This window comes from Diabrotica virgifera, chromosome 8 (assembly GCF_917563875.1).
Source record: "Diabrotica virgifera virgifera chromosome 8, PGI_DIABVI_V3a".
Classification (NCBI taxonomy): domain Eukaryota; kingdom Metazoa; phylum Arthropoda; class Insecta; order Coleoptera; family Chrysomelidae; genus Diabrotica; species Diabrotica virgifera.
In genome coordinates this window covers 230730538-230749422 of record NC_065450.1, presented here as the reverse complement: position 1 = coordinate 230749422, position 18885 = coordinate 230730538, and positions in this window count along the sequence as shown.

The window sequence follows — 18885 nt, the reverse complement described above, 5'->3', positions numbered from 1 at the left end:
GAAAAAATCCAAGGGTACCCCCTTTGTTGATTTTATGTCAAAAGTTTTCAAAAAAGAAATTGTTTTCTTCGGTTTTTCGGCGTTAGTAGATACACCTGGTCCAGCTAGTCCCAAAAAGTGCTACAGTTTAACTCTTGAAGTTAAGTTGGAGATATTATGATTTTTTTAATTCTTAGAAATTGATACATTTATCTCTTTAACGGAAGCTTTTTTCTTACGAACCGTAACTCACAGAGAAATTCTGCGGACAGCAGAAGAACGAGAGGAAAATTTTATGTAAGAAAAGTGCTACACATTAACTCTGGCACTCGAATTGACACCAATATGTCCAATTAGCTAATTTTGAAAAAATCCAAGGGTACCCCCCTTGTTGATTTTATGTCAAAAGTTTTCAAAAAAGAAATTGTTTTCTTCGGTTTTTCGGCGTTAGTAGATACACCTGGTACAGCTAGTCCCAAAAAGTGCTACAGTTTAACTCTTGAAGTTAAGTTGGAGATATTATGATTTTTTTAATTTTTAGAAATTGATACATTTATCTCTTTAACGGAAGCTTTTTTCTTACGAACCGTAACTCGCAGAGAAATTCTGCGGAGAGCAGAAGAACGAGAGGAAAATTGTATGTAAGAAAAGTGCTACACATTAACTCTGGCACTCGAATTGACACCAATATGTCCAATTAGATAATTTTGAAAAAATCCAAGGGTACCCCCTTTGTTGATTTTATGTCAAAAGTTTTCAAAAAAGAAATTGTTTTCTTCAGTTTTTCGGCGTTAGTAGATACACCTGGTCCAGCTAGTCCCAAAAAGTGCTACAGTTTAACTCTTGAAGTTAAGTTGGATACATTATGATTTTTTTAATTTTTAGAAATTGATACATTTATTTATCTCTTTAACGCAAACTTTTTTCTTACGAACCGTAACTCGCAGAGAAATTCTGCGGAGAGCAGAAGAACGAGAGGAAAATTGTATGTAAGAAAAGTGCTACACATTAACTCTGGCACTCGAATTGACACCAATATGTCCAATTAGCTAATTTTGAAAAAATCCAAAAAATCCTTTGTTGATTTTATGTCAAAAGGTTTCAAAAAAAAAATTGTTTTCTTCGGTTTTTCGGCGATAGTAGATACCCCTGGTCCAGCTAGTCCCAAAAAGTGCTACAGTTTAACTCTTGAAGTTAAGTTGGAGATATTATGATTTTTTTAATTTTTAGAAATTGATACATTTATCTCTTTAACGGAAGCTTTTTTCTTACGAACCGTAACTCGCAGAGAAATTCTGCGAACAGCAGACGAACGAGAGGAAAATTTTATGTAAGAAAAGTGCTACACATTAACTCTGGCACTGGAATTGACACCAATATGTTAAATTAGCTAATTTTGAAAAAATCCAAGGGTACCCCCTTTGTTGATTTTATGTCAAAAGTTTTCAAAAAAGAATTTGTTTTCTTCGGTTTTTCGGCGTTAGTAGATAAACCTGGTCCAGCTAGTCCCAAAAAGTGCTACAGTTTAACTCTTGAAGTTAAGTTGGAGATATTATGATTTTTTTAATTTTTAGAAATTGATACATTTATCTCTTTAACGGAAGCTTTTTCTTACGAACCGTAACTCGCAGAGAAATTCTGCGGAGAGCAGAAGAACGAGAGGAAAATTGTATGTAAGAAAAGTGCTACACATTAACTCTGGCACTCGAATTGACACCAATATGTCCAATTAGCTAATTTTGAAAAAATCCAACCCTTTGTTGATTTTATGTCAAAAGTTTTCAAAAAGGAAATTGTTTTCTTCGGTTTTTCGGCGTTAGTAGATACACCTGGTCAAGCTAGTCCCAAAAAGTGCTACAGTTTAACTCTTGAAGTTAAGTTGGAGATATTATGATTTTTTTAATTTTTAGAAATTGATACATTTATCTCTTTAACAGAAGCTTTTTTCTTACGAACCGTAACTCGCAGAGAATTTCTGCGGAGAGCAGAAGAACGAGAGGAAAATTTTATGTAAGAAAAGTGCTACACATTAACTCTGGCACTCGAATTGACACCAATATGTTAAATTAGCTAATTTTGAAAAAATCCAAGGGTACCCCCTTTGTTGATTTTATGTCAAAAGTTTTCAAAAAAGAATTTGTTTTCTTCGGTTTTTCGGCGTTAGTAGATAAACCTGGTCCAGCTAGTCCCAAAAAGTGCTACAGTTTAACTCTTGAAGTTAAGTTGGAGATATTATGATTTTTTTAATTTTTAGAAATTGATACATTTATCTCTTTAACGGAAGCTTTTTCTTACGAACCGTAACTCGCAGAGAAATTCTGCGGAGAGCAGAAGAACGAGAGGAAAATTGTATGTAAGAAAAGTGCTACATATTAACTCTGGCACTCGAATTGACACCAATATGTCCAATTAGCTAATTTTGAAAAAATCCAACCCTTTGTTGATTTTATGTCAAAAGTTTTCAAAAAAGAAATTGTTTTCTTCGGTTTTTCGGCGTTAGTAGATACACCTGGTCAAGCTAGTCCCAAAAAGTGCTACAGTTTAACTCTTGAAGTTAAGTTGGAGATATTATGATTTTTTTAATTTTTAGAAATTGATACATTTATCTCTTTAACAGAAGCTTTTTTCTTACGAACCGTAATTCGCAGAGAAATTCTGCGGACAGCAGAAGAACGAGAGGAAAATTTTATGTAAGAAAAGTGCTACACATTAACTCTGGCACTCGAATTGACACCAATATGTTAAATTAGCTAATTTTGAAAAAATCCAAGGGTACCACCCCCCTTTGGTGATTTTATGTCAAAAGTTTTCAAAAAAGAAATTGTTTTCTTCGGTTTTTCAGCGTTAGTAGATACACCTGGTCCAACTAGTCCCAAAAAGTGCTACAGTTTAACTCTTGAAGTTAAGTTGGAGATATTAGGATTTTTTTAATTTTTAGAAATTGATACATTTATCTCTTTAACAGAAGCTTTTTTCTTACGAACCGTAACTCGCAGAGAATTTCTGCGGAGAGCAGAAGAACGAGAGGAAAATTTTATGTAAGAAAAGTGCTACACATTAACTCTGGCACTCGAATTGACACCAATATGTCCAATTAGCTAATTTTGAAAAAATCCAACCCTTTGTTGATTTTATGTCAAAAGTTTTCAAAAAAGAAATTGTTTTCTTCGGTTTTTCGGCGTTAGTAGATACACCTGGTCAAACTAGTCCCAAAAAGTGCTACAGTTTAACTCTTGATGTTAAGTTGGAGATATTATGATTTTTTTAATTTTTAGAAATTGATACATTTATCTCTTTAACGGAAGCTTTTTTCTTACGAACCGTAACTCGCAGAAAAATTCTGCGGACAGCAGAAGAACGAGAGGAAAATTTTATGTAAGAAAAGTGCTACATATTAACTCTGGCACTGGAATTGACACCAATATGTCCAATTAGCTAATTTTGAAAAAATCCAAGAGTACCCCCTTTGTTGATTTTATGTCAAAAGTTTTCAAAAAAGAAATTGTTTTCTTCGGTTTTTCGGCGTTAGTAGATACACCTGGTCCAGCTAGTCCCAAAAAGTGCTACAGTTTAACTCTTGAAGTTAAGTTGGAGATATTATGATTTTTTTAATTCTTAGAAATTGATACATTTATCTCTTTAACGGAAGCTTTTTTCTTACGAACCGTAACTCACAGAGAAATTCTGCGGACAGCAGAAGAACGAGAGGAAAATTTTATGTAAGAAAAGTGCTACACATTAACTCTGGCACTCGAATTGACACCAATATGTCCAATTAGCTAATTTTGAAAAAACCCCCCTTGTTGATTTTATGTCAAAAGTTTTCAAAAAAGAAATTGTTTTCTTCGGTTTTTCGGCGTTAGTAGATACACCTGGTCCAGCTAGTCCCAAAAAGTGCTACAGTTTAACTCTTGAAGTTAAGTTGGAGATATTATGATTTTTTTAATTTTTAGAAATTGATACATTTATCTCTTTAACGGAACCTTTTTTGTTACGAACCGTAACTCGCAGAGAAATTCTGCGGACAGCAGAAGAACGAGAGGAAAATTTTATGTAAGAAAAGTGCTAAAAATTAACTCCGGCGCTCGAATTGACACCAATATGTCCAATTAGCTAATTTTGAAAAAATCCAAGGGTACCCCCTTTGTTGATTTTATGTCAAAAGTTTTCAAAAAAGAAATAGTTTTCTTCGGTTTTTCGGCGTTACTAGATAGACTGGTCCAGCTAGTCCCAAAAGTGCTACAGTTTAACTCTTGAAGTTAAGTTGGAGATATTATGATTTTTTTAATTTTTAGAAATTGATACATTTATCTCTTTAACGGAAGCTTTTTTCTTACGAACCGTAACTCGCAGAGAAATTCTGCGAACAGCAGACGAACGAGAGGAAAATTTTATGTAAGAAAAGTGCTACACATTAACCCTGGCACTGGAATTGACACCAATATGTTAAATTAGCTAATTTTGAAAAAATCCAAGGGTACCCCCTTTGTTGATTTTATGTCAAAAGTTTTCAAAAAAGAATTTGTTTTCTTCGGTTTTTCGGCGTTAGTAGATACACCTGGTCCAGCTAGTCCCAAAAAGTGCTACAGTTTAACTCTTGAAGTTAAGTTGGAGATATTATGATTTTTTTAATTTTTAGAAATTGATACATTTATCTCTTTAACGGAAGCTTTTTTCTTACGAACCGTAATTCGCAAAGAAATTCTGCGGAAAGCAGAAGAACGAGAGGAAAATTTTATGTAAGAAAAGTGCTACACATTAACTCTGGCACTCGAATTGACACCAATATGTCCAATGAACCAATTTTGAAAAAAATCCAAGGGTACCCCCTTTGTTGATTTTATGTCAAAAGTTTTCAAAAAAGAAATAGTTTTCTTCGGCTTTTCGGCGTTGGTAGATACACCTGGTTCAGCTAGTCCCAAAAAGTGGTACAGTTTAACTCTTGAAGTTAAGTTGGAGATATTATGATTTTTTTAATTTTTAGAAATTGATACATTTATGTCTTTAACGGAAGATTTTTTCTTACGAACCGTAACTCGTAGAGAAATTCTGTGAACAGCAGAAGAGCGAGAGGAAAATTTTATGTAAGAAAAGTGCTACACATTGACTCTGGCACTCGAATTGACCCCAATATGTCCAATTAACCAATTTTGAAAAAAATCCAAAGGTACCCCCTTTGTTGATTTTATGTCAAAAGTTTGCAAAAAAGAAATAGTTTTCTTCGGTTTTTCGGCGTTAGTAGATACACCTGTCCAGCTAGTCCCAAAAAGGGCTACAGTTCAACTCTTGAAGTTAAGTTGGAGATATTATGATTTTTTTAATTTTTAGAAATTGATATATTTATCTCTTTAACGGAAGCTTTTTTCTTACGAACCGTAACTCGTAGAGAAATTCTGCGAACAGCAGAAGAACGAGAGGAAAATTTTATGTAAGAAAAGTGCTACACATTTACTCTGGCACTCGAATTGACACCAATATGTCCAATGAACCAATTTTGAAAAAAATCCAAGGGTACCCCCTTTGTTGATTTTATGTCAAAAGTTTTCAAAAAAGAAATAGTTTTCTTCGGCTTTTCGGCGTTGGTAGATACACCTGGTTCAGCTAGTCCCAAAAAGTGGTACAGTTTAACTCTTGAAGTTAAGTTGGAGATATTATGATTTTTTTAATTTTTAGAAATTGATACATTTATGTCTTTAACGGAAGATTTTTTCTTACGAACCGTAACTCGTAGAGAAATTCTGTGAACAGCAGAAGAGCGAGAGGAAAATATTATGTAAGAAAAGTGCTACACATTGACTCTGGCACTCGAATTGACCCCAATATGTCCAATTAACCAATTTTGAAAAAAATCCAAAGGTACCCCCTTTGTTGATTTTATGTCAAAAGTTTTCAAAAAAGAAATAGTTTTCTTCGGTTTTTCGGCGTTAGTAGATACACCTGTCCAGCTAGTCCCAAAAAGGGCTACAGTTCAACTCTTGAAGTTAAGTTGGAGATATTATGATTTTTTTAATTTTTAGAAATTGATATATTTATCTCTTTAACGGAAGCTTTTTTCTTACGAACCGTAACTCGTAGAGAAATTCTGCGAACAGCAGAAGAACGAGAGGAAAATTTTATGTAAGAAAAGTGCTACACATTTACTCTGGCACTCGAATTGACACCAATATGTCCAATGAACCAATTTTGAAAAAAATCCAAGGGTACCCCCTTTGTTGATTTTATGTCAAAAGTTTTCAAAAAAGAAATAGTTTTCTTCGGCTTTTCGGCGTTGGTAGATACACCTGGTTCAGCTAGTCCCAAAAAGTGGTACAGTTTAACTCTTGAAGTTAAGTTGGAGATATTATGATTTTTTTAATTTTTAGAAATTGATACATTTATGTCTTTAACGGAAGATTTTTTCTTACGAACCGTAACTCGTAGAGAAATTCTGTGAACAGCAGAAGAGCGAGAGGAAAATTTTATGTAAGAAAAGTGCTACACATTGACTCTGGCACTCGAATTGACCCCAATATGTCCAATTAACCAATTTTGAAAAAAATCCAAAGGTACCCCCTTTGTTGATTTTATGTCAAAAGTTTGCAAAAAAGAAATAGTTTTCTTCGGCTTTTCGGCGTTAGTATATACACCTGGTTCAGCTAGTCCCAAAAAGTGGTACAATTTAACTATTGAAGTTAAGATGGAGATATTATGATTTTTTTAATTTTTAGAAATTGATACATTTATGTCTTTAACGGAAGCTTTTTTCTTACGAACCGTAACTCGTAGAGAAATTCTGCGAACAGCAGAAGAGCGAGAGGAAATTTTTATGTAAGAAAAGTGCTACACACTGACTCTGGCACTCGAATTGACCCCAATATGTCCAATTAACCAATTTTGAAAAAAATCCAAAGGTACCCGCTTTGTTGATTTTATGTCAAAAGTTTTCAAAAAATAAATAGTTTTCTACGGCTTTTCAGCATTAGTAGATACACCTGGTTCAGCTAGTCCCAAAAAGTGGTACAGTTTAACTCTTGAAATTAAGTTGGACATATTATGATTTTTTTAATTTTTAGAAATTTGATACATTTATGTTTTTAACGGAAGCTTTTTTCTTACGAACCGTAACTCGTAGAGAAATTCTGCGAACAGCAGAAGAACGAGAGGAAAATTTTATGTAAGAAAAGTGCTACACATTGACTCTGGCACTCGAATTGACACCAATAGGTCCAATGAACCAATTTTGAAAAAAATCCAAGGGTACCCCCTTTGTTGATTTTATGTCAAAAGTTTTCAAAAAAGAAATAGTTTTCTTCGGCTTTTCGGCGTTGGTAGATACACCTGGTTCAGCTAGTCCCAAAAAGTGGTACAGTATAACTCTTGAAGTTAAGTTGGAGATATTATGATTTTTTAAAATTTTTAGAAATTGATACATTTATCTCTTTAACGCAAGCTTTATTCTTACGAACCGTAACTCGCAGAGATATTCTGCGGACAGCAGAAGAACGAGTGGCAAATTTTATGTAAGAAAAGTGCTACACATTAACTCTGGCTCTCGAATTGACACCAATATGTCCAATTAGCTAATTTTGAAAAAATCCAACCCCTTTGTTGATTTCATGTCAAAAGTTTTCAAAAAAGAAATAGTTTTCTTCGGTTTTTCGGCGTTAGTAGATACACCTGTCCAGCTAGTCCCAAAAAGGGCTACAGTTCAACTCTTGAAGTTAAGTTGGAGATATTATGATTTTTTTTAATTTTTAGAAATTGATATATTTATCTCTTTAACGGAAGCTTTTTTCTTACGAACCGTAACTCGCAGAGAAATTCTGCGGACAGCAGGAGAACGAGAGGAAGATTTTATGTAAGAAAAGTGCTACATATTAACTCTGGCACTCGCATTGACACCAGTATGTCCAATTAGCTAATTTTGAAAAAATCCCATTGTTGATTTTATGTCAAAAGTTTTCAAAAAAGAAATTGTTTTCTTCGGCTTTTCGGCGTTAGTAGATACACCTGGTTCAGCTAGTCCCAAAAAGTGGTACAGTTTAACTCTTGAAGTTAAGTTGGAGATATTATGATTTTTTTAATTTTTAGAAATTGATACATTTATCTCTTTAACGGAAGCTTTTTTCTTACGAACCGTAAATCGCAGAGAAATTCTGCGGACAGCAGAAGAACGAGAGGAAAATTTTATGTAAGAAAAGTGCTACATATTAACTCTGGCACTGGAGTTGACACCAATATTTCCAATTAGCTAATTTTGAAAAAATCCAAGGGTACCCCCTTTGTTGATTTTATGTCAAAAGTTTTCAAAAAAGAAATTGTTTTCTTCGGTTTCTCGGCGTTAGTAGATACACCTGGTCCAGCTAGTCCCAAAAAGTGCTACAGTTTAACTCTTGAAGTTAAGTTGGAGATATTATGATTTTTTTAATTTTTAGAAATTGATACATTTATCTCTTTAACGGAACCTTTTTTGTTACGAACCGTAACTCGCAGAGAAATTCTGCGGACAGCAGAAGAACGAGAGGAAAATTTTATGTAAGAAAAGTGCTACAAATTAACTCCGGCGCTCGAATTGACACCAATATGTCCAATTAGCTAATTTTGAAAAAATCCAAGGGTACCCCCTTTGTTGATTTTATGTCAAAAGTTTTCAAAAAAGAAATTGTTTTCTTCGGTTTTTCGGCGTTAGTAGATACACCTGGTCCAGCTAGTCCCAGAAAGTGCTACAGTTTAACTCTTGAAGTTAAGTTGGAGATATTATGATTTTTTTAATTTTTAGAAATTGATACATTTATCTCTTTAACGGAAGCTTTTTTGTTACGAACCGTAACTCGCAGAGAAATTCTGCGGACAGCAGAAGAACGAGAGGAAAATTTTATGTAAGAAAAGTGCTACAAATTAACTCCGGCGCTCGAATTGACACCAATATGTCCAATTAGCTAATTTTGAAAAAATCCAACCCTTTGTTGATTTTATGTCAAAAGTTTTCAAAAAAGAAATTGTTTTCTTCGGTTTTTCGGCGTTAGTAGATACACCTGGTCCAGCTAGTCCCAAAAAGTGCTACAGTTTAACTCTTGAAGTTAAGTTGGAGATATTATGATTTTTTTAATTCTTAGAAATTGATACATTTATCTCTTTAACGGAAGCTTTTTTCTTACGAACCGTAACTCACAGAGAAATTCTGCGGACAGCAGAAGAACGAGAGGAAAATTTTATGTAAGAAAAGTGCTACACATTAACTCTGGCACTCGAATTGACACCAATATGTCCAATTAGCTAATTTTGAAAAAATCCAAAGGTACCCCCTTTGTTGATTTTATGTCAAAAGGTTTCAAAAAAGAAATTGTTTTCTTCGGTTTTTCGGCGATAGTAGATACCCCTGGTCCAGCTAGTCCCAAAAAGTGCTACAGTTTAACTCTTGAAGTTAAGTTGGAGATATTATGATTTTTTTAATTTTTAGAAATTGATACATTTATCTCTTTAACGGAAGCTTTTTTCTTACGAACCGTAACTCGCAGAGAAATTCTGCGAACAGCAGACGAACGAGAGGAAAATTTTATGTAAGAAAAGTGCTACATATTAACTCTGGCACTGGAATTGACACCAATATGTTAAATTAGCTAATTTTGAAAAAATCCAAGGGTACCCCCTTTGTTGATTTTATGTCAAAAGTTTTCAAAAAAGAATTTGTTTTCTTCGGTTTTTCGGCGTTAGTAGATAAACCTGGTCCAGCTAGTCCCAAAAAGTGCTACAGTTTAACTCTTGAAGTTAAGTTGGAGATATGATTTTTTTAATTTTTAGAAATTGATACATTTATCTCTTTAACGGAAGCTTTTTTCTTACGAACCGTAACTCGCAGAGAAATTCTGCGGAGAGCAGAAGAACGAGAGGAAAATTGTATGTAAGAAAAGTGCTACACATTAACTCTGGCACTCGAATTGACACCAATATGTCCAATTAGCTAATTTTGAAAAAATCCAACCCTTTGTTGATTTTATGTCAAAAGTTTTCAAAAAAGAAATTGTTTTCTTCGGTTTTTCGGCGTTAGTAGATACACCTGGTCAAGCTAGTCCCAAAAAGTGCTACAGTTTAACTCTTGAAGTTAAGTTGGAGATATTATGATTTTTTTAATTTTTAGAAATTGATACATTTATCTCTTTAACGGAAGCTTTTTTCTTACGAACCGTAATTCGCAGAGAAATTCTGCGGACAGCAGAAGAACGAGAGGAAAATTTTATGTAAGAAAAGTGCTACACATTAACTCTGGCACTCGAATTGACACCAATATGTCCAATTAGCTAATTTTGAAAAAATCCAAGGGTACCCCCTTTGTTGATTTTATGTCAAAAGTTTTCAAAAAAGAAATAGTTTTCTTCGGTTTTTCGGCGTTACTAGATACACCTGGTCCAGCTAGTCCCAAAAGTGCTACAGTTTAACTCTTGAAGTTAAGTTGGAGATATTATGATTTTTTTAATTTTTAGAAATTGATACATTTATCTCTTTAACGGAAGCTTTTTTGTTACGAACCGTAACTCGCAGAGAAATTCTGCGGACAGCAGAAGAACGAGAGGAAAATTTTATGTAAGAAAAGTGCTAAAAATTAACTCCGGCGCTCGAATTGACACCAATATGTCCAATTAGCTAATTTTGAAAAAATCCAAGGGTACCCCCTTTGTTGATTTTATGTCAAAAGTTTTCAAAAAAGAAATAGTTTTCTTCGGTTTTTCGGCGTTACTAGATAGACTGGTCCAGCTAGTCCCAAAAGTGCTACAGTTTAACTCTTGAAGTTAAGTTGGAGATATTATGATTTTTTTAATTTTTAGAAATTGATACATTTATCTCTTTAACGGAACCTTTTTTCTTACGAACCGTAACTCGCAGAGAAATTCTGCGGACAGCAGAAGAACGAGAGGAAAATTTTATGTAAGAAAAGTGCTACACATTAACTCTGGCACTCGAATTGACACCAATATGTCCAATTAGCTAATTTTGAAAAAATCCAAGGGTACCCCCTTTGTTGATTTTATGTCAAAAGTTTTCAAAAAAGAAATTGTTTTCTTCGGTTTTTCGGCGTTAGTAGATACACCTGGTCCAGCTAGTCCCAAAAAGTGCTACAGTTTAACTCTTGAAGTTAAGTTGGAGATATTATGATTTTTTTAATTTTTAGAAATTGATACATTTATCTCTTTAACGGAACCTTTTTTCTTACGAACCGTAACTCGCAGAGAAATTCTGCGGACAGCAGAAGAACGAGAGAAAAATTTTATGTAAGAAAAGTGCTACATATTAACTCTGGCACTGGAATTGACACCAATATGTCCAATTAGCTAATTTTGAAAAAATCCAAGGGTACCCCCTTTGTTGATTTTATGTCAAAAGTTTTCAAAAAAGAAATTGTTTTCTTCGGTTTTTCGGCGTTAGTAGATACACCTGGTCCAGCTAGTCCCAAAAAGTGCTACAGTTTAACTCTTGAAGTTAAGTTGGAGATATTATGATTTTTTTAATTTTTAGAAATTGATACATTTATCTCTTTAACGGAAGCTTTTTTCTTACGAACCGTAACTCGCAGAGAAATTCTGCGGAGAGCAGAAGAACGAGAGGAAAATTTTATGTAAGAAAAGTGCTACACATTAACTCTGGCACTCGAATTGACACCAATATGTCCAATTAGCTAATTTTGAAAAAATCCAAGGGTACCCCCTTTGTTGATTTTATGTCAAAAGTTTTCAAAAAAGAAATTGTTTTCTTCGGTTTTTCGGCGTTAGTAGATACACCTGGTCCAGCTAGTCCCAAAAAGTGCTACAGTTTAACTCTTGAAGTTAAGTTGGAGATATTATGATTTTTTTAATTTTTAGAAATTGATACATTTATCTCTTTAACGGAACCTTTTTTCTTACGAACCGTAACTCGCAGAGAAATTCTGCGGACAGCAGAAGAACGAGAGGAAAATTTTATGTAAGAAAAGTGCTACATATTAACTCTGGCACTGGAATTGACACCAATATGTCCAATTAGCTAATTTTGAAAAAATCCAAGGGTACCCCCTTTGTGGATTTTATGTCAAAAGTTTTCAAAAAAGAAATTGTTTTCTTCGGTTTTTCGGCGTTAGTAGATACACCTGGTCCAGCTAGTCCCAAAAAGTGCTACAGTTTAACTCTTGAAGTTAAGTTGGAGATATTATGATTTTTTTAATTTTTAGAAATTGATACATTTATCTCTTTAACGGAAGCTTTTTTCTTACGAACCGTAACTCGCAGAGAAATTCTGCGGAGAGCAGAAGAACGAGAGGAAAATTGTATGTAAGAAAAGTGCTACACATTAACTCTGGCACTCGAATTGACACCAATATGTCCAATTAGCTAATTTTGAAAAAATCCAAGTGTACCCCCTTTGTTCACTTTATGTCAAAAGTTTTCAAAAAAGAAATTGTTTTCTTCGGTTTTTCGGCGTTAGTAGATACACCTGGTCCAGCTAGTCCCAAAAAGTGCTACAGTTTAACTCTTGAAGTTAAGTTGGAGATATTATGATTTTTTTAATTTTTAGAAATTGACACATTTATCTCTTTAACGGAAGCTTTTTTCTTACGAACCGTAACTCGCAGAGAAATTCTGCGGAGAGCAGAAGAACGAGAGGAAAATTGTATGTAAGAAAGGTGCTACACATTAACTCTGGCACTCGAATTGACACCAATATGTCCAATTAGCTAATTTTGAAAAAATCCAAGGGTACCCCCTTTGTTGATTTTATGTCAAAAGTTTTCAAAAAAGAATTTGTTTTCTTCGGTTTTTCGGCGTTAGTAGATAAACCTGGTCCAGCTAGTCCCAAAAAGTGCTACAGTTTAACTCTTGAAGTTAAGTTGGAGATATGATTTTTTTAATTTTTAGAAATTGATACATTTATCTCTTTAACGGAAGCTTTTTTCTTACGAACCGTAACTCGCAGAGAAATTCTGCGGAGAGCAGAAGAACGAGAGGAAAATTGTATGTAAGAAAAGTGCTACACATTAACTCTGGCACTCGAATTGACACCAATATGTCCAATTAGCTAATTTTGAAAAAATCCAACCCTTTGTTGATTTTATGTCAAAAGTTTTCAAAAAAGAAATTGTTTTCTTCGGTTTTTCGGCGTTAGTAGATACACCTGGTCAAGCTAGTCCCAAAAAGTGCTACAGTTTAACTCTTGAAGTTAAGTTGGAGATATTATGATTTTTTTAATTCTTAGAAATTGATACATTTATCTCTTTAACGGAAGCTTTTTTCTTACGAACCGTAACTCACAGAGAAATTCTGCGGACAGCAGAAGAACGAGAGGAAAATTTTATGTAAGAAAAGTGCTACACATTAACTCTGGCACTCGAATTGACACCAATATGTCCAATTAGCTAATTTTGAAAAAATCCAAAGGTACCCCCTTTGTTGATTTTATGTCAAAAGGTTTCAAAAAAGAAATTGTTTTCTTCGGTTTTTCGGCGATAGTAGATACCCCTGGTCCAGCTAGTCCCAAAAAGTGCTACAGTTTAACTCTTGAAGTTAAGTTGGAGATATTATGATTTTTTTAATTTTTAGAAATTGATACATTTATCTCTTTAACGGAAGCTTTTTTCTTACGAACCGTAACTCGCAGAGAAATTCTGCGAACAGCAGACGAACGAGAGGAAAATTTTATGTAAGAAAAGTGCTACATATTAACTCTGGCACTGGAATTGACACCAATATGTTAAATTAGCTAATTTTGAAAAAATCCAAGGGTACCCCCTTTGTTGATTTTATGTCAAAAGTTTTCAAAAAAGAATTTGTTTTCTTCGGTTTTTCGGCGTTAGTAGATAAACCTGGTCCAGCTAGTCCCAAAAAGTGCTACAGTTTAACTCTTGAAGTTAAGTTGGAGATATGATTTTTTTAATTTTTAGAAATTGATACATTTATCTCTTTAACGGAAGCTTTTTTCTTACGAACCGTAACTCGCAGAGAAATTCTGCGGAGAGCAGAAGAACGAGAGGAAAATTGTATGTAAGAAAAGTGCTACACATTAACTCTGGCACTCGAATTGACACCAATATGTCCAATTAGCTAATTTTGAAAAAATCCAACCCTTTGTTGATTTTATGTCAAAAGTTTTCAAAAAAGAAATTGTTTTCTTCGGTTTTTCGGCGTTAGTAGATACACCTGGTCAAGCTAGTCCCAAAAAGTGCTACAGTTTAACTCTTGAAGTTAAGTTGGAGATATTATGATTTTTTTAATTTTTAGAAATTGATACATTTATCTCTTTAACGGAAGCTTTTTTCTTACGAACCGTAATTCGCAGAGAAATTCTGCGGACAGCAGAAGAACGAGAGGAAAATTTTATGTAAGAAAAGTGCTACACATTAACTCTGGCACTCGAATTGACACCAATATGTCCAATTAGCTAATTTTGAAAAAATCCAAGGGTACCCCCTTTGTTGATTTTATGTCAAAAGTTTTCAAAAAAGAAATAGTTTTCTTCGGTTTTTCGGCGTTACTAGATACACCTGGTCCAGCTAGTCCCAAAAGTGCTACAGTTTAACTCTTGAAGTTAAGTTGGAGATATTATGATTTTTTTAATTTTTAGAAATTGATACATTTATCTCTTTAACGGAAGCTTTTTTGTTACGAACCGTAACTCGCAGAGAAATTCTGCGGACAGCAGAAGAACGAGAGGAAAATTTTATGTAAGAAAAGTGCTAAAAATTAACTCCGGCGCTCGAATTGACACCAATATGTCCAATTAGCTAATTTTGAAAAAATCCAAGGGTACCCCCTTTGTTGATTTTATGTCAAAAGTTTTCAAAAAAGAAATAGTTTTCTTCGGTTTTTCGGCGTTACTAGATAGACTGGTCCAGCTAGTCCCAAAAGTGCTACAGTTTAACTCTTGAAGTTAAGTTGGAGATATTATGATTTTTTTAATTTTTAGAAATTGATACATTTATCTCTTTAACGGAACCTTTTTTCTTACGAACCGTAACTCGCAGAGAAATTCTGCGGACAGCAGAAGAACGAGAGGAAAATTTTATGTAAGAAAAGTGCTACACATTAACTCTGGCACTCGAATTGACACCAATATGTCCAATTAGCTAATTTTGAAAAAATCCAAGGGTACCCCCTTTGTTGATTTTATGTCAAAAGTTTTCAAAAAAGAAATTGTTTTCTTCGGTTTTTCGGCGTTAGTAGATACACCTGGTCCAGCTAGTCCCAAAAAGTGCTACAGTTTAACTCTTGAAGTTAAGTTGGAGATATTATGATTTTTTTAATTTTTAGAAATTGATACATTTATCTCTTTAACGGAACCTTTTTTCTTACGAACCGTAACTCGCAGAGAAATTCTGCGGACAGCAGAAGAACGAGAGAAAAATTTTATGTAAGAAAAGTGCTACATATTAACTCTGGCACTGGAATTGACACCAATATGTCCAATTAGCTAATTTTGAAAAAATCCAAGGGTACCCCCTTTGTTGATTTTATGTCAAAAGTTTTCAAAAAAGAAATTGTTTTCTTCGGTTTTTCGGCGTTAGTAGATACACCTGGTCCAGCTAGTCCCAAAAAGTGCTACAGTTTAACTCTTGAAGTTAAGTTGGAGATATTATGATTTTTTTAATTTTTAGAAATTGATACATTTATCTCTTTAACGGAAGCTTTTTTCTTACGAACCGTAACTCGCAGAGAAATTCTGCGGAGAGCAGAAGAACGAGAGGAAAATTTTATGTAAGAAAAGTGCTACACATTAACTCTGGCACTCGAATTGACACCAATATGTCCAATTAGCTAATTTTGAAAAAATCCAAGGGTACCCCCTTTGTTGATTTTATGTCAAAAGTTTTCAAAAAAGAAATTGTTTTCTTCGGTTTTTCGGCGTTAGTAGATACACCTGGTCCAGCTAGTCCCAAAAAGTGCTACAGTTTAACTCTTGAAGTTAAGTTGGAGATATTATGATTTTTTTAATTTTTAGAAATTGATACATTTATCTCTTTAACGGAACCTTTTTTCTTACGAACCGTAACTCGCAGAGAAATTCTGCGGACAGCAGAAGAACGAGAGGAAAATTTTATGTAAGAAAAGTGCTACATATTAACTCTGGCACTGGAATTGACACCAATATGTCCAATTAGCTAATTTTGAAAAAATCCAAGGGTACCCCCTTTGTGGATTTTATGTCAAAAGTTTTCAAAAAAGAAATTGTTTTCTTCGGTTTTTCGGCGTTAGTAGATACACCTGGTCCAGCTAGTCCCAAAAAGTGCTACAGTTTAACTCTTGAAGTTAAGTTGGAGATATTATGATTTTTTTAATTTTTAGAAATTGATACATTTATCTCTTTAACGGAAGCTTTTTTCTTACGAACCGTAACTCGCAGAGAAATTCTGCGGAGAGCAGAAGAACGAGAGGAAAATTGTATGTAAGAAAAGTGCTACACATTAACTCTGGCACTCGAATTGACACCAATATGTCCAATTAGCTAATTTTGAAAAAATCCAAGTGTACCCCCTTTGTTCACTTTATGTCAAAAGTTTTCAAAAAAGAAATTGTTTTCTTCGGTTTTTCGGCGTTAGTAGATACACCTGGTCCAGCTAGTCCCAAAAAGTGCTACAGTTTAACTCTTGAAGTTAAGTTGGAGATATTATGATTTTTTTAATTTTTAGAAATTGACACATTTATCTCTTTAACGGAAGCTTTTTTCTTACGAACCGTAACTCGCAGAGAAATTCTGCGGAGAGCAGAAGAACGAGAGGAAAATTGTATGTAAGAAAGGTGCTACACATTAACTCTGGCACTCGAATTGACACCAATATGTCCAATTAGCTAATTTTGAAAAAATCCAAGGGTACCCCCTTTGTTGATTTTATGTCAAAAGTTTTCAAAAAAGAAATTGTTTTCTTCGGTTTTTCGGCGTTAGTAGATACCCCTGGTCCAGCTAGTCCCAAAAAGTGCTACAGTTTAACTCTTGAAGTTAAGTTGGAGATATTATGATTTTTTTAATTTTTAGAAATTGATACATTTATCTCTTTAACGGAAGCTTTTTTCTTACGAACCGTAACTCGCACAGAAATTCTGCGAACAGCAGACGAACAAGAGGAAAATTTTATGTAAGAAAAGTGCTACATATTAGCTCTGGCACTGGAATTGACACCAATATGTTAAATTAGCTAATTTTGAAAAAATCCAAGGGTACCCCCTTTGTTGATTTTATGTCAAAAGTTTTCAAAAAAGAAATTGTTTTCTTCGGTTTTTCGGCGTTAGTAGATACACCTGGTCCAGCTAGTCCCAAAAAGTGCTACAGTTTAACTCTTGAAGTTAAGTTGGAGATATTATGATTTTTTTAATTCTTAGAAATTGATACATTTATCTCTTTAACGGAAGCTTTTTTCTTACGAACCGTAACTCGCAGAGAAATTCTGCGGAGAGCAGAAGAACGAGAGGAAAATTGTATGTAAGAAAAGTGCTACACATTAACTCTGGCACTCGAATTGACACCAATATGTCCAATTAGCTAATTTTGAAAAAATCCAACCCTTTGTTGATTTTATGTCAAAAGTTTTCAAAAAAGAAATTGTTTTCTTCGGTTTTTCGGCGTTAGTAGATACACCTGGTCCAGCTAGTCCCAAAAAGTGCTACAGTTTAACTCTTGAAGTTAAGTTGGAGATATTATGATTTTTTTAATTCTTAGAAATTGATACATTTATCTCTTTAACGGAAGCTTTTTTCTTACGAACCGTAACTCACAGAGAAATTCTGCGGACAGCAGAAGAACGAGAGGAAAATTTTATGTAAGAAAAGTGCTACACATTAACTCTGGCACTCGAATTGACACCAATATGTCCAATTAGCTAATTTTGAAAAAACCCCCCTTGTTGATTTTATGTCAAAAGTTTTCAAAAAAGAAATTGTTTTCTTCGGTTTTTCGGCGTTAGTAGATACACCTGGTCCAGCTAGTCCCAAAAAGTGCTACAGTTTAACTCTTGAAGTTAAGTTGGAGATATTATGATTTTTTTAATTTTTAGAAATTGATACATTTATCTCTTTAACGGAACCTTTTTTGTTACGAACCGTAACTCGCAGAGAAATTCTGCGGACAGCAGAAGAACGAGAGGAAAATTTTATGTAAGAAAAGTGCTACAAATTAACTCCGGCGCTCGAATTGACACCAATATGTCCAATTAGCTAATTTTGAAAAAATCCAAGGGTACCCCCTTTGTTGATTTTATGTCAAAAGTTTTCAAAAAAGAAATAGTTTTCTTCGGTTTTTCGGCGTTACTAGATACACCTGGTCCAGCTAGTCCCAAAAGTGCTACAGTTTAACTCTTGAAGTTAAGTTGGAGATATTATGATTTTTTTAATTTTTAGAAATTGATACATTTATCTCTTTAACGGAAGCTTTTTTGTTACGAACCGTAACTCGCAGAGAAATTCTGCGGACAGCAGAAGAACGAGAGGAAAATTTTATGTAAGAAAAGTGCTAAAAATTAACTCCGGCGCTCGAATTGACACCAATATGTCCAATTAGCTAATTTTGAAAAAATCCAAGGGTACCCCCTTTGTTGATTTTATGTCAAAAGTTTTCAAAAAAGAAATAGTTTTCTTCGGTTTTTCGGCGTTACTAGATAGACTGGTCCAGCTAGTCCCAAAAGTGCTACAGTTTAACTCTTGAAGTTAAGTTGGAGATATTATGATTTTTTTAATTTTTAGAAATTGATACATTTATCTCTTTAACGGAAGCTTTTTTCTTACGAACCGTAACTCGCAGAGAAATTCTGCGAACAGCAGACGAACGAGAGGAAAATTTTATGTAAGAAAAGTGCTACACATTAACCCTGGCACTGGAATTGACACCAATATGTTAAATTAGCTAATTTTGAAAAAATCCAAGGGTACCCCCTTTGTTGATTTTATGTCAAAAGTTTTCAAAAAAGAATTTGTTTTC